The 14,848-nt window shown below is 47.8% G+C and overlaps 1 long non-coding RNA gene across 1 annotated transcript in view; it reads right to left on the reverse strand.

Moving 5' to 3' along the window:
- Positions 1-1,902: 1,902 nt before the first annotated feature.
- Positions 1,903-14,848, reverse strand: part of LOC112543757 (uncharacterized) — a 34,131-nt gene continuing 21,185 nt past the window's right edge. The window contains exons 3-4 of the long non-coding RNA XR_012906109.1: positions 6,636-6,734; positions 1,903-2,529 (exon numbers count right to left, since the gene is read on the reverse strand). This is a non-coding gene — a long non-coding RNA (uncharacterized LOC112543757). The remainder of the gene's footprint in view (positions 2,530-6,635; positions 6,735-14,848) is intronic.

Here is a 14,848-nt window from a genome sequence, read left to right on the forward strand (position 1 = left end):
CTGGTTTTGTTTAGACACAAGACTGAACCTTTCTGAGAAAAATATCCCAACTGTTATGGATACCTACTGAGTCCTGCATACCTATGAAGCAATGGGGGCGAGGCGGGGTAAGGGTGGAGGGCAGAGGTGGATTTGCTCTCTGCTGAATTTGATTGGCTCAATACAAGGACTATTAGAAGAATTCCATATAGAGTTATATAGCTCAGGAAGACTATGAAAGATCATTTTAACAGCAAACCGTGTACTATGTGGTGAGTGTGCTCTCTACCTGGCCCTGCTCTTACATGCCTCAGGAGGAATTATAATGCTATTGCTCTTCACATTGGAATATAATTCAAGATATCTAGATCAGGAGTGCCAGCCTCAGGGCAAACTGTTAAAAAATTTGGGGCTTGTGCCCTGTTGCTTATGTCCAGGGCTCACCGAACCGTGGTGAGCCACGCTCACCAGCTGCGCTGTCCGGCGATCTGCGCATGCACAGATCGCTCGAACCCTGCTCTTCCAGGTTGCAATCTACTCGCCACAGGCAAGTAGATTGCATTATTTGTCGAGCCCTGCTTATGTTTCACTTAACCTCGCATCTCAGACAATGCTTGTAGGCAATTCTGTAACACACAAGATTTACTAACTAGAAATAAGAACTGAACATTATTTACAAGGTTAAAGCAGGTAAACAAGGGAAGTTTTAAAACCTAGGATTGTAACATAAGCTGCTGTGACATGCAAGGTCTAGATGTCCTTTAAGGCTAATCCAAGCAAAACTGCCAAGGACCCCTTGCTGATGCTCACAAGTCTTGCCCTCTCCCTGAAGTCCAAGCAGCACAGACATAACTTCTTGACAGGGCTTTTTATTTTCTTCCTCAGAGCTCAAGCTGAGGAGAGAGTTTGTGCAGGTCTCATCTGAGAGTGTGGCGAGAGCAATCCAAAAAGTGTTTTGTGCACTGCTGCTCCACAGTGGCTTGTCTAGTATCTATAGACCTTTTGCTGGAGAGAAGTTGGTAGCTCTTGTGAGAAACTAAAATTCAGTCAGTAAAGGCTTCTTGCCTGAGTGTGCGGGATTTACAGTCTTAGAGCAACTACTTTACAGAGGAAACACTAGTATTACTTTAATATCTGCATCCCATGTTCCAGGCTAAGACTAATTCACACAGCACCCCATGGCTGTGCCTACACTGGCCACTTATTCCGGAAAAGCAGCTGCTTTTCCGGAATAACTTGCCAGCTGTCTACACTGGCCGCTTGCTTTTCCGGAAAAGCAATGATGATCGAATGTAAAATCGTCATTGTTTTTCCAGAAAAACTATGCTGCTCCCATTCGGGCAAAAGTCCTTTTCCGGAAAAACTGTTCCAGAAAAGGGCCAGTGTAGACAGCACAGTAGTCTTTTCCGCAAAAAAGCCCCAATCGCGAAAATGACGATCGGGGCTTTTTTGCGGAAAAGCGCATCTACATTGGCACAGACGCTTTTTCGGAAAAAGTGCTTTTCCGGAAAAACATCCTGCCAATGTAGACGTGCTTTTTCCGGAAATACTTATAACGGAAAACTGTTCCATTTTAAGCATTTCCGGAAAAGGGTGCCAATGGAGACGTAGCCCATGAGTATTACATAACTGCTAAACACTGAACTCGTTTTTACAAATCTAATAAATATAGGTGACCCAGGCTTGTTTCCAGCTATGCATGTCAGCACGCAGTGCAGTCTATTGGCCTTGGCATGAGGTCTTGGCTCAGTCTCACAATAACATTATCCATATACCTACTAATTCTTTGGGAGCGATCTTATGAGATGATGGGACATCGCAGTAACAGGTAACTGGTTACTTTCAGAACTGCTGAGCAGTCAGCAGCGTATGTTTTGAACTAACAACTCTGAATTGTATTTCAAATGGAATTTTATTCTGCAACAAGTGTACAAAAACATGCAGTTTTAAACACATTAATTCACTTACAGTTCTGTTCTCAGTTTAAAACCATTAACGGAAAGAACATTCATGTTGGGATTGGTCCTGCCTTGGGCAGGGGGCTGGACTTGATGACCTCCTGACGTCTCTTCCAGCTCTATGATTCCAACTTCAAAACACATTCACCTGTGAAAGCCACAGTTGGTGGAGGAGAAACTATGATTGTCTTTAATGTCCCCCAGGCTGTACACGTAGGGGATACTGCAGCAACCCCTGGTGTCATTTGGACTGCTGAGGGGGTAGGGAGAGGTCCTCATAGTGAGTTCTCAATGAGCTGTAGAGGGAGGCACACCTGAGACACTTGCACCGGGAGGTCCACCAGAGTCTGCAGCATCTGTTTGCTATCTGGGAAGCCCCATTCTGTCCTGGTGCATCTTCCTCTCCTGCTGGAACTTCTTGGCCTCTCTTCTTTCCCCAAGGGGTTCACAGTGTTCATCCTCCAGGTCCTGTGCTCACAGTCTGATGCAGCATGGGCTTGCAGGATCTCACTGAACTGGTCATCTGGAGTCCTCTTCTTCCTCTTTATCTGGATGGTGTGAAGGCGAGATCCAACGGCCATAGTGGCAGCAGCTGCAGATAAAGACAGAGGCACCACTGTCAGCATATTCGCTACAGAAAGTGAAATTTAAGATGCTGAATTCAATGTCCTTGCTCCTCTAAAGCAGCAGTTCCCAACCTTTTCCAGATGGGGACCCATTTTGACAATTCAGGAAGACTTGTTGACCCAAGGCAATTCAAAAATGGGGGGAGTGAAGAGGGCAGAGCCACCTGGGGAGACACTTGGTGACCCTTTTGAAATGTAATGGCAAACCATATTTGGGTCGCAACCCATAGGTTGGGAAACCCTGCCCTAAAGTTGTAAGCACTGTCTTCTTTCTTCTTCTTGGGATTGCTTGTGCCTGGCACCAGCCGCAGCAGCAGACATGGAGGTATGGCCCCCTGGAGGCTGGAGAAAAGAGGAGGGAATTGCTTAGTTGCATGATTCTAGTAGCATAGGGCAATGGTGATATGTTTTCCACAGGCACTGGTGGTACCAGCTAAAAAGCTGACCTTGCTCCTGAGAGTAACAAAGGTAGAGAAAGCCAGGCACACTGGCAGGAACAGGCAAAGGATGGCAGTTGCCCTGGGGCCTGGCGATTCAAAGGGACATGGGTTCCTGGCTGCTTCTGCAGCAACGGCAGCAGCCACAGCTCCCGGCTTTTTTAATCGTCGCTGAAGCACCATGCCATGTGCTCCAGGTGGCTCTGATGGCCGGCGGAGGGTGTGGCTTGGAGCACTGGCTGCCCCAGTCCCGCCCATTCTGGGAGCATGGAGCTGGGGATCCCTCCACTTTCATCAGGGGCCTGCGGGGTTGTCAGCTCCCCTGGAGAAAGCCCAGCTGCTGCTGGCATCCTGGGATCACTAGGTCCATATGCTGCTAGTCTGTGTACTGCAGTGGGACCTGCTGAAGTTATTGGCAAGTGGAAATGGGAAAGTGCCCCGAAGAGGAGGAAATAAGGTCGCCCTCCCTACAAACCTTTGGCAGAGCACTGCAGAGTACCTCCATGGAAGTTTCATTAAGATCTCTCAGGAGGATTCCAGGGACATCCCACATACGTAAATTACACAACATGCCCTTCTCTCCATCTAGAGGGGAATGGGGAGAAGACAGCAACTCTGCCTCTCCTTGCTCCGAGAAACACTGAAAAGTCCAAAGTTGTGGTCTGCTATTTTGGGTGACTGAAAACTTATCTATGTGTTTATCTGAGGTTTCATCTTCTGCACTGGGCTGGCCTATGCTTGACTGGCTGAACTGTGATGGAATAAAAAAATCCTAATTTGTGCAACTGGATTCCAACCCCTTCCCAACATCTCTGCCTCCTCTTCTTACCATTCCTTAGTCAGAAGTTGCCTCCTCGTCCACCTCCTCCCTGTTTACAGCAGGGGCCTGCAATCTGTGGTGCTGGGTGGGAGGAGCCTCCAGTGCGTACAGCATGCAGATCTTTTTAAAAGTGGTAGAGGCCTGTGGCTCAGCACCAGATCAGTTGTTGGACTCCCTGGCATGCTTGCTGCAGCCCCTTGGCTTTCCAGCAGCACTGCTGCTGATATACCTCCACTTTTCCTACATCCCCCAAGCAATCTGCTCAGAGATGTCGATGTTTCTAGGATTGCTCTGGAGTTCTGCCTTCACAGCCTCTTTTCTCCACAGGCCCAGGAGATCCAATATCTCTCAACTACACACAGGAGAGCATCTGGAGCAAGTAGCCAGCACAGTCAGCTGGACAGCTGCACTCAGTGGAACACTACAAGGAGCGTTCTCCAGCTTGGGCAGTCAAGAAAAAGGAGTTTCAAAAATTTCCAGGATTTTGAAGGGGACAGAGGGTTTTGGTCCTGTTGAGGGGCGACCTACTCATGGAAGCCTCTCAGGTTTAATCCCTTTAATGGTGCAACTTGGCCTTCCCATAGGCCTGTTTTCAAGACTCTCCAATGATCTCAGTCGGTACCTCTAATCTCCATACTCAGGGTAGAATGGTTCAGGGGCTCAAGTCTGTACACAAGTCATCTCTGCTAGGGGTAGTACGGCCTAGTGGCCAGAATCCATTCACAAGTCTCCTCTAATAGGAGTAATACGGACTAGTGGTCAGAGTCTATACACCCATCTCCTCTAATAGGAGCAATATGGCCCACAGGCCTAGTCCAGAGGCCTGTAGAGAAAACTTCACCCACATGGGCTAGCTACTGAGGGGGTAAGGGCCTGGGCCCTCCTACTCCACCCGGTCCCAGCCCAGGGCCCTGTTGGCAGCAGTACAGACTATTTCCCGCTCAGTGGGGAATCCTGCTGTAACATGCTGAGCGCACAGAGAACAAATCCCCGCCCTGGTCTACTTCCTACCGTTCCTTGGCTGCTGCTGTGTGGTCTGGTGGCATCTGCGCCTCTGGATCCAGAGCTATCTCAGAACTTCCTTCCCCTTCCGCAGCCAGCCCAGACTGACCTGCTCCAGGGGCCTTTACAGTCTGCCTCCACTTGGTGCATGCCCAGCAGGGCTGTGGAGGCGGGGCTCCCTCAGCCAGCTAGGCCAAGGCAACTCCCTGAGCTTCAGTGCAGGGTTGATACCCCCGTCACAGGTCTCCATAAGCCCTGGGCAGTGGAATTCACAGTGGAGGCCATCGCAGTCAGCGTCAACATAAGTAATTAAATTTCTTCACTGGCACTGCATCTGTCTAAATTCATCAACCATAGCTCTACACCACTTGGGGAGGGCTTATGCCACGTCAGAGTTAGGGAGCACTTGCATGGGTGGGGGGCAAATTTAAGTGTATGCACATACACATTAGGGCAACATAAGCTGCCTTGCGTCAACATAGTTTAGACAAGGCCTCAGAAAGCTGTTTCCTGGGAGAAATGAAGCACAGCAGCAGGAGGCCATGAAGGCCAGGCATATTCCTTCAGAGATGGCAAAGGTAAGTGAACGTGTAACCCATGTCTGCTTGGTGTTGCACTCTGTCCCACTTTAGTGGCAGCTAGACCATCTAGCTCAATGGTTCTCAACCTGCTGCCCACTTGCAACCCAATCAGCATCCAGATGTGTGCCATGTGACATCCTCAGGCCCATACAGGCAGCATATATATATTTGTTGTGTGGGCTCACAACAGAGAGCTGCATATGCAGCCCCTATGGAAAATAGGTGGAGAACCACTGAACTAGAGATTGAGTATATTCCAGCCTTAGTTCAGAGCAGGTGGCCTATGCAGTAGAGGCTCATACACTAAGGTCCCAGGTTCAATTGCCTTGATTTTATAAGCATCCGGCTTCCATGACTGAAGTTATCAAAGTGTCTTTTGCAGAAGACACTCAGTCAGCTCTCCTAAATAGTTCTATAGTAAACCATAGCGCACACACATGACCTGGAAAACTACTGCCCTTTTCCCTTCCTCTTTTCTAGAGAAAGTGATGGTGACTAATAACATCTGTCCTCTTACTATTCTGGATTCTTCAAGGCTGAGACATGGCATAGGGACAGTACTACTAGTCTTAGTCTTGGATAATCCTCTGTGCTTCTGCTAGATCAATAGTGTTTCCATTATGGAGCCAGGAGATGCATACTAGACTTAGCAAGAATAAAGGACAAACACTTTTCTGGATCAACCTTATTCCTTTCTGGGAATTCTCAGAAAATATTAAGTGTACTGCTCCTTCACAAGGCCAATCACTTGTAGAAAACCACAAGGATTGGGATTCATTTCTCTTCAACAGACAACATGAGGCCACTTAGAAACATCAGGAGATGTTAGATTCCATTGCTAGCAGTATGCAAAAAGATGTACAGCTGACTTTTCCCCTCAAGAAAAGGGATCTTTTTCATCCCTAAGAGCCACTGGTTGGAAGAAATTAGCTTGATGCATGAAAAGTAGCTGTCTTACATTCAGACACTAAAAAACAAAACAGAGTAGTAGAAAGACAAACTTCAAGGACCTTATTGATAAAGGCTCCAGTTTTCCAAGCTGGCTTGTGTGGAGCTTATTGACTTCGACAGAGTTTTGTGAGGGCACAGAGATTGTGGTCATAGTAATCTCACCAGCAAGGGCTCTCTGCTTGTACACATAAGCATTTGTCTCAAGGGTATCCTAGATTTGTCACTGCACCTAGATACATAGTAGAACAGTGGAAAGAAACACTATTTTCTCTCTCTCTTACCAGGAAGTGGGGCTTTTCTTCTCAGATAAGGATCTTTTGTAGTGCTCAAAGAATTCCTCTCCTCTAGAGCTTCAGAGGGGTAGCCAAGTTAGTCTGTAACTGGAAAAACAAAGAATAGTCTAGCACAGATGCTTCCAACCTTTTTAACCACAAGATCACTTTTTCAATATAAGTGCAATGTATGATCTACCTCAAACCCAAGTACCCTCTCCCCACTTCTTTCTTGCCCCTTCTTTGAGGCCCTACTCACTCTGTCCTCATTCTTCCCCCATCCTGACTCACTTTCACCAGGCTGGAGTAGGGGGTTGGGGTATGTTACTGGAGACCACCCAGGGTTACATTAGCATGGGTTTATTGTTAAACTAAAGAAGACAGAGCTGCCTCTAAAGGCATAAACTAAAAACGGGACCAGCTATCTCTCTCACACACAAACACACATCTTCATTCATTCATTCACATTCATTCCTACCCTCAGGCACTCACACACTTACATAGGCATATGGGTTGCAGAAGGAGCCAAGACATGTAGATTCTGGAGGGTCTGTCTGCTGATCATGGCTGGGGAGCTGGTCAAGAAAGAAACTGGCTGCTTCTTCTCAGAAAGAAATAGAGTTTCTGCCATGTGCTCTCTCCTTTTACAGCCTCTCTCCAACTTACAAACTGGTTATGGACCAAGCAATTGGTTGTAACTTGGTTCATTCGTAAGTTGGACCGCATTGAGTTCCACGCGACTGCGCTGTTCATAAGCGCAGATCGCATTTGACTCGGGGTCTGCCATTTACGACAGCTTTGGTTGTAACTGTGAACGGTCGTAAGTTGACCGTTCGCATCTCAGAGACCGGCTCTATCGCCTTTGTGCAACCCCTGTGACTCATCCACACTTGTCACCAAGGAGCATGCCAGACTTCCCTTGATCCAGTAGAGCAGCAGTCTCCTTAAATGGTCTGATGACTCATCACAGTAAATCTTCTCACACACACACCCCCGTCCTCAGGGGAGAATGCAATTTAAGCAAGTTACAAGCAAAGCTGCTGAGAGTTACAAAGTTGCAAGTTTTTACAAAGATTACAGAGTTGCAAGGTTTAAGATCATAAGGAGTTGCAGAGTTTAAAAAGCAATGCAGTTGAAACAATTACACAGCTTCAAAGAATTATTTACAAATCAATAGGGGACTTAGAAAACAACTCCCCTCTCCCCCAGCAGTGCAGTCAGCAGGAGGTTTTTGATAGTCTCTAAGTCGTGTGTTGGCAGGACCTTACAGTTTAGTGTATTTCCAGAAAATCCATGTGTAATAGCTTGGGTGGAGGCTTTTATGCAATAGGGTTCAGGTTCTGGTCTTGGCCCAAGGGGTTGGGAGTGTGAAAGGGCCACTGGACTTAGCCCAGGGTGGGGGAATTGGGGCCCAGGAGGGGGTTCAGGGTGCAAGCTCTGGGAAGGAGTTTAGATGCAGGGGGACTCACGTCTGGGGCAGGAGGTTGGGTGTAGAAAGAGGTTCAGGGCTGGAACAGGGGTTCAGGAAGCAGGCTCTTGATGGGGCACTGTTAAACTGAGATGGCTTCAGGGTGGTGGAGCAGTGGGGTTAAGGCAGACTTACTCCTGCGCTGGCCCTGCACCACTCCTGAAAGCAGCTGCGTGTACAGCAATGGTTCCATGGCACCCTGTGCTGCCCCTCATCTAGAGGCATGGAGCCCACAGCTTCTACTGGCCACGGTTCCCTGTTATTGATCAATGGGAGCTGCAGGTACAGTGTCTGCAGGCAAGGACAGCATGTGGAGCCCTCCTACTCTATCTTTCTCAGGGGCTGCAGGGACATGCCAGTCACTTCCAGGAGCAGCAATTACCACAGGGATAAGAGAAGGTTACTCATCTTGCTGTAACTGACTTTCTTCAAGATGAGCATCCCTGGGGGTGCTCCACAGTAGTTGTAGGTGTGTCCCAAAGCCTCAGAGTGGATTTTTGATAGTAGTGCACTGGGGCCATTCATGCACAGCGTGTGGTGCACGTGGGGGGCCCCGCATCATCACACGTGTGCAGCCACTCTCCCTTCAGTTCCTTCTCTATCTAGAACCCTGCGTAGGAGAGGCTTTTCCCCCCCTTGAAGTAGAGGGGTGGAAGGGAGGGTAGTGGAGCAACCCCAGGGACGCTCATCTCGAAGAACATCAATTACAGCAAGGTGAGTAACCTCCTCTTCTTCTTCAAGAGACGTCCCTGGGAGTGCTCCACAGTAGGTGACTGCAGAGTAATTTGTGTTAAGGAGGTAGGGACTTCAGATCAGGTAGGTACGCTGTTTGCAGTACAGCTTTTGCTTCTCTTGTGTACTGGAGAGGCCTGGAGGAAAGTGCATAGTGCTTCACAATAGTGTGTTCTGATGCCCATGTAGTGGCAGCACATATGTCATTTATGGGAACCTTCCTCAGGTAAGCGACCAAGGTGGCAACCACTCTAGTTGAGTGTGTCCAGATTGAGATAGGTGGTGATAGATGACTGAGCAAATAGCACAAGGAGATAAGTCAGGAATCCAATGCGATAATATGTGACTTCCTTTGTTGCATTCAGCAATGGAAACTATGAGTCGTGATGATCTGAAGGATTTTCTTCTGTGGATGTAGAAGGAGAGCACCCTTCGGACATTGAGAGTATGCATCTGTGCCGCAAAGGCATTGACGTGAGGCTTTAGGAAGAATACAGGTAAGTGTATCATTTGGTTTAGGTGAAAGAGGGAACACATCTTTGGTAGAAACTTGGGGTACAGTCGTAAAGAGACTTTGTCCTTAAAAAAGATGGTAAACAGTGAGTCCGCCATTAGGGTGGCCATATCACCTACTCTACAAGCTGATGTTATTGCAAGTAGGAATGCCATTTTTAGAGTTAAATGGAGTAGAGAGCATGTGGCCATGGGTTCGAATGGAAGTTTCATGAGCGTTGTCAGTATCAAGTGTAGATCCCATGGTTCCAGGGGAGTGTTAATGTTGGGTTATGGGGCTTGTAGGCCTTTTAGAAAGTGCTTAGTTATAGGATATGCAAACACTGTGGTGTCATAACTGGTATGTGAAAGGTTGTTATTGCTGCAAGATGGACTCTGAGCTCAGGGAAAGTTGTGATTGCTTGAGATGTAGTAGGTAATCGAGGATTGTAGGAAGAGGTGCATACTGTGGTGATACATTGCGGGAGGCTTCCCAATGTGCAAAATGAGTCCACTTATTAATATATGTCTTTCTAGTTGTAGGGGCCCTGCTGTGTAAGAGGATGTTTCACACCTGTTGTGAACATTGGAATTCTATGCCTGTGAACCATTGAGGTACCATGCTTTGAAGTAAAAAGTAAGAAATTGAGGGTGAGGAGTATTGTTTCCTATTTGGGATAATATGGTTGGACTGTGTGGAAGGGAATTTGGGCGATATCAGGCCATTCTGTTCAGGAGGGGAAACCAGGGTTGTCAGGGCTAGCAAGATGCTATTAAGATCACTCTCACTTTGTCCCTCCGTATCTTGATGAGCACTCTGTTGAGGAGAGGAAGGGGAAGGGAATGTGTAGAGCAACAGCGCATCCCATTTGAAGATGAGAACATCTCTGAGAGAGTGTTTCCCCATGACAGCCCTGGAGCAGTACAGTGGGCATTTCTTGTTCGTGTTGGTGGTGAATAAATCTATGTGGGGTTGTCCCCAACATGTGACTATATCCACCAGGACTGAACGGCCGATTTCCCACTCGTGGTCTTGGAGTAGAGTTCTGCTGCGGGTGTCCGCTGTTGTATTTAGGACACAGGGGAGGTTGCAGGCACTGATGGACATGCTGTAGGTGAGGCACCAGTTCCAGAGTGTTATGGCTTCCTTGCTGAGAACCTGGGATCTTGCCCCTCCCTGCCTGTTTATATAAAGCATACAGGCTGTATTGTCCATATATATTCTGACATGGGTTCCAGTGATGTGGAGAAGGAAGTGCTGGCATGCCAGCCATGCAGCCCTGAGTTCAAGGAGACTGATGTGTAGTGTCCTTTCTGTTATAGTCCATAGGCTTTGGGTTGTAAGTTCTCTCATGTGCACTCCCCAATCAATGAGAGAGGCGTCTGTGGTTAGAACCACTGTGGGTTCTGGGTTTTGAAAAGGTATGCCCCTGCAAAGGTTGCACGGTTTTGACCACCATAGTAATGATCTCTTTACTACGTCTGGAACTGACAGCGTTTTGGTCATCAGGTGGATGTTGGGTTTGTAGGCAAGTCTGAACCATCCCTGAATACACTTCATGAATAGGTGTGCGTTGGGGACCACAAGGTTGCAAGATGCCATATGACCCAGCAGTTGTAGACAGTTGTGGGCTGTGACAAGTGGCATTATGCAGAGCGAATGAGCTAGGTGGCTGATCCTGAGGAACCTGTTTGGAGGTAGGGAGGCCATGGCTGCGGTGGAGTCAAGATGGGCCCCAATTAATTGAATCGACTGGATGGGTGTGAGCACTGACTTGCTCTCATTTATCAGAAGTCCTAGTGATTGGAAACAGAGTTGGACCAGATAGGTACAGTGGTAAGAGTCGTGTCTGATTCTTGCTTTGATGAGGCAATTGTCAAGGTACAGATAAATGGTGATGCCACACTTCCTGAGGTGGGTTGTGATCATGAAAACCCATGGTGCCATGGAGAGTCCGAAGGGTAGGACTGTATATTGGTAGTGTTGTGAATCTAGGGTAAAACAAAGAAAATGTCTATGAGCAGGTCATATGGACACATGAAAATATGCGTCTTGTACATCGAGAGATGAAAACCAGTCACCGAGCTCCAGAGCGGGGATAATGGTGGCTACTGTGACCATTTTGAATTTTTGTCTTTTGACGAATTTGTTTAGGGCCCTCAAGTCAAGAATTGGGCACCAGCCACCAGTTTTTTTCTGGATGAGGAAGTAATGAGAGTAGAAGCCAGTCCTCTGAAACTCCGGCGGAACTGGTTCTATGGCTCCTAATTGTAGTAGGTGATCTACCTCTTGTTGAAGTATGATCTTGTGAGAGGGGTCCCTGAAGAGGAGGTGGGTGGGACGGCAGAAGAGAGAGGAAGGGGTGGTGTATCAGAAGAAAATTGTCTGTATCACCCACTTGTCGGATGTGATGGTGTGCCATTTGTCAAGAAATGGTAGTAGGCTGTAAGTGTAGGGTTTGGTAGTATTTGGGAACTCTGGAGGAGGTAGTATGGTTTTCAGTCTCTCGATGAACAACTCAAATTTGCTTATTTGGTTGGAGTGAGCAGTTAGAGATATTAGTTTGGGGTCGTCAATGCTGTTGTCTATTACAGCCGCACTGCTGGTATGGCAGGTGATCTTGCCTTTTCATAGTGATATGTGGGCATGTTGGCCTCTGGTACAGTTGATATCTGTATTGCCTTCTCCTTGTTACATGTGTCTGGATCCCCAGAGAGTGTAAGGTTGCCCTGGAGTCTTTCATTGAGTGGAGGACCTTGTTGGTTTTTGATGAAAAGAGCTTCTCTCCTTCAAATGGCAGGTCTTCCATTGACAGTTGGATTTCTCAAGGGAAGGCAGACGAATTGAACCATGAGGTTCATTGCATGACAACTGACATGGCTATTGTTCTTAAGCCATATCAGCTGCATTCAAGGCAGCCTGAAGGGCTGTGCATGATATTGCCTGACCCTCTGAGACAATTGCTCTGAATTATATCTTATTGTTTAGTATATCGTCAATAAAGGCGTTAAACTTTGCGTAATTATTGAAATTGTATTTACTGAGTGCAGCGAGTTGGCTACTCTCATTTGTACACATGGCTGATGTGTACACTTTCTTCCCAAGTGAATCAAGTCTTTTATTGTCCTTGTCAGATGGTGTGGAGCGGTTTTGTTGCTTATTTCTTTGCTGAGCCGCATCCACTACCAGTGAGTTCAGTGGTGGGTGAGTGAACAAAAATTCTGAACCCTTAGGTGGGACATAATACTTGAGATCTGCCTTTTTACAGGTAGGTGGAATTGAGGAAGAGGTTTGCCACAGAGTTTTGACAGGTTCCAGTATGGCCGAGTTAATTGGCAAGGCAATTTTTGCAGAAGGTATCGCTTGGAGGATATTTGTGAAGTCATGTTGCGTGTCATGTACTTCCTCCATGGAAATGTTCAAATTGGTTGCAACTCTCTTAGGCTACGTCTAGACTAGAGGCTTCTTCCAGAAGACACTTTTTTGGAAGGGATCTTCAAAAAAAACTTCTTCCGAAAGAGAGCATCTGCACTATAAAAGTGCATTGAAAAACCCTTCTGGGTTTGCAAGCCAAGAAAATTTAAGCAACTGACCATTCATCTATACTATTATAAAAAGAGAGGTGTCCATCACATCATCTGTCACAGAGACTATACCATCTCTGTCTTTGCCAGTAGAATTCTTTTGTGTTGGTGGAGTTAATGTAAAAGGTCTGTAGTGGATCAGTGATTTCAGCTCTATGTTCCTTGACTGTGGTTAGTATCTTTTGTTATAGCATCTGATCTGTTGTATATCTCCCCTTTGTTCTGACAGACTTGCCTAAAACTTTGGTGTCTGGGGCTGACTGCAGGCTTCCTTTGGAAGAAGCTTTTCCAGAAGAGATCTTCCAAAAAAACTTCTTCCAAAAGAGAGCGTCCACATTGTAAAAGTGCATCAAAAAAGTGATCTGCTTTTTTGAAAGACAGCATCCAGACTGAATGGACACTCTCTCACATGTAAGCTGTGATTGCTATGGATGAAATGGCCACCACAGCACCTATGCTTTTTCCTCTTTCCTCTTCTTCTGAAAGAACTCCCTTTTCCCAGTCCACACACGCCTTTTTGTGAAAGAGTTCTTTTGGAAAAAAGCTTCTTCCTTGTAGAATGAGGATTACCAGTGCTGGAAAAAACCCTCTGTTCTTTCAATTTTCTTGCAGAAGAACGCAATTGCAGTGTGGACGTTCCTCAAGTTTTGTCGGAAAAACAATCAATTTTCTGACACAACTGTAGTGTAGACATACCCTTAAAGAGGTCCTGGAAAGAAAAGAAATCCAGGGTGGTTGCTGAGGATGGTGTCATGATGGCCTCGTCCATCACAGATGGTGAGTTCATGTCAAGTAATGCCTCTGGACCCGAATTCAGGGAATGATATTCGTCAACTTCATTTCATCTCCTCCCTTTTTGAGGGGATTGGGTTAGAGGACAAAGTGCTTTTGCTGTGTACTTCATCTTGTATGGTCTCTTCTTGTGTTGTTGAGGCCATAGGTTCCAAAATTGCCATTGGGGCAGGGGGTAGGGCGTTGGTGGTGGCATCCATTGATATGGTGTCCAGGGAGCCATGGCAGCTTTAGTGAAGTCAGGCTCATCAGAGTGAAACGACTGCCCTGATGCCTTTGTGTGTGGGGATAGCTGTGGTGAGAGAACCCCTAGGTCATCATCCCCAGCAAGGGGAAGGTGATGCTGTGTAATTGGATCATGGTGAATAAGGTGGTTTGTCATTACTCAAAAATGGGGAATTAAGGGTAAAAGATCACAAGGTCTCTGCTCCCTGTAGCTGATAATAGGAGTGCGAGGCACCGAAGGTGCCCTTGCTATAAAACAACGTTTCCCAAACTATGGGCCGTGGCCTGGTACCAGGCCACGGGAAAACAAATACCAGGACGCAGCATGGCTGCCAGGAGGGGAGCAGAGCGGGGCGGGCTGGGAGGAGCCGGGAAGCAGGGCTGGGAGCGGCGGGTCTGTCCCACAGAGATCTGGGTGAGTGGGTGGCGAAAGCAGGGCTGGGGACAGCGGGGCTGTTCTGCGGAGATCCGGGCGGTGAAAGCAGGTCTGGGGGAGTGGGGCTGTCCCATGGAGATCCGGGCATGTGGGCGGGCAGGTGGCGGAAGCAGGGTTGGGGGCAGCAGGTCTGTCCAGCGGCGGAGATCGGAGAGGGCAGGCAGCGGAACCAGGGCTGCACTGGGGGAGGGGGACCTGGCTGGGGAAGATCAGGAGGAGGAGGATGGGAGAATCAGCTGCTGGAAGCAGGGCTGGACAGGGACAGAGGGGCTGGTGGGGGGGGGTCATTGGGAGAGTGGGGGAGATTGGTGGAGGGCGGGGGGAACCAGCCGCTGGAAGCAGGGCTGGACTGGGGAGATTGGGAAGAGAAAGAGGGGGGAGTGGGACTGACCTGAGCACATGCAGACCCTGCAGACCCTGGCAGATGAGTGAGTCTGGCCGGGGATTCCATTTTGCCCCCTCCCTCCCCCACATACCTTCCCTGGAGTAGTT

This window comes from Pelodiscus sinensis, chromosome 9 (genome assembly GCF_049634645.1).
Source record: "Pelodiscus sinensis isolate JC-2024 chromosome 9, ASM4963464v1, whole genome shotgun sequence".
Classification (NCBI taxonomy): domain Eukaryota; kingdom Metazoa; phylum Chordata; order Testudines; family Trionychidae; genus Pelodiscus; species Pelodiscus sinensis.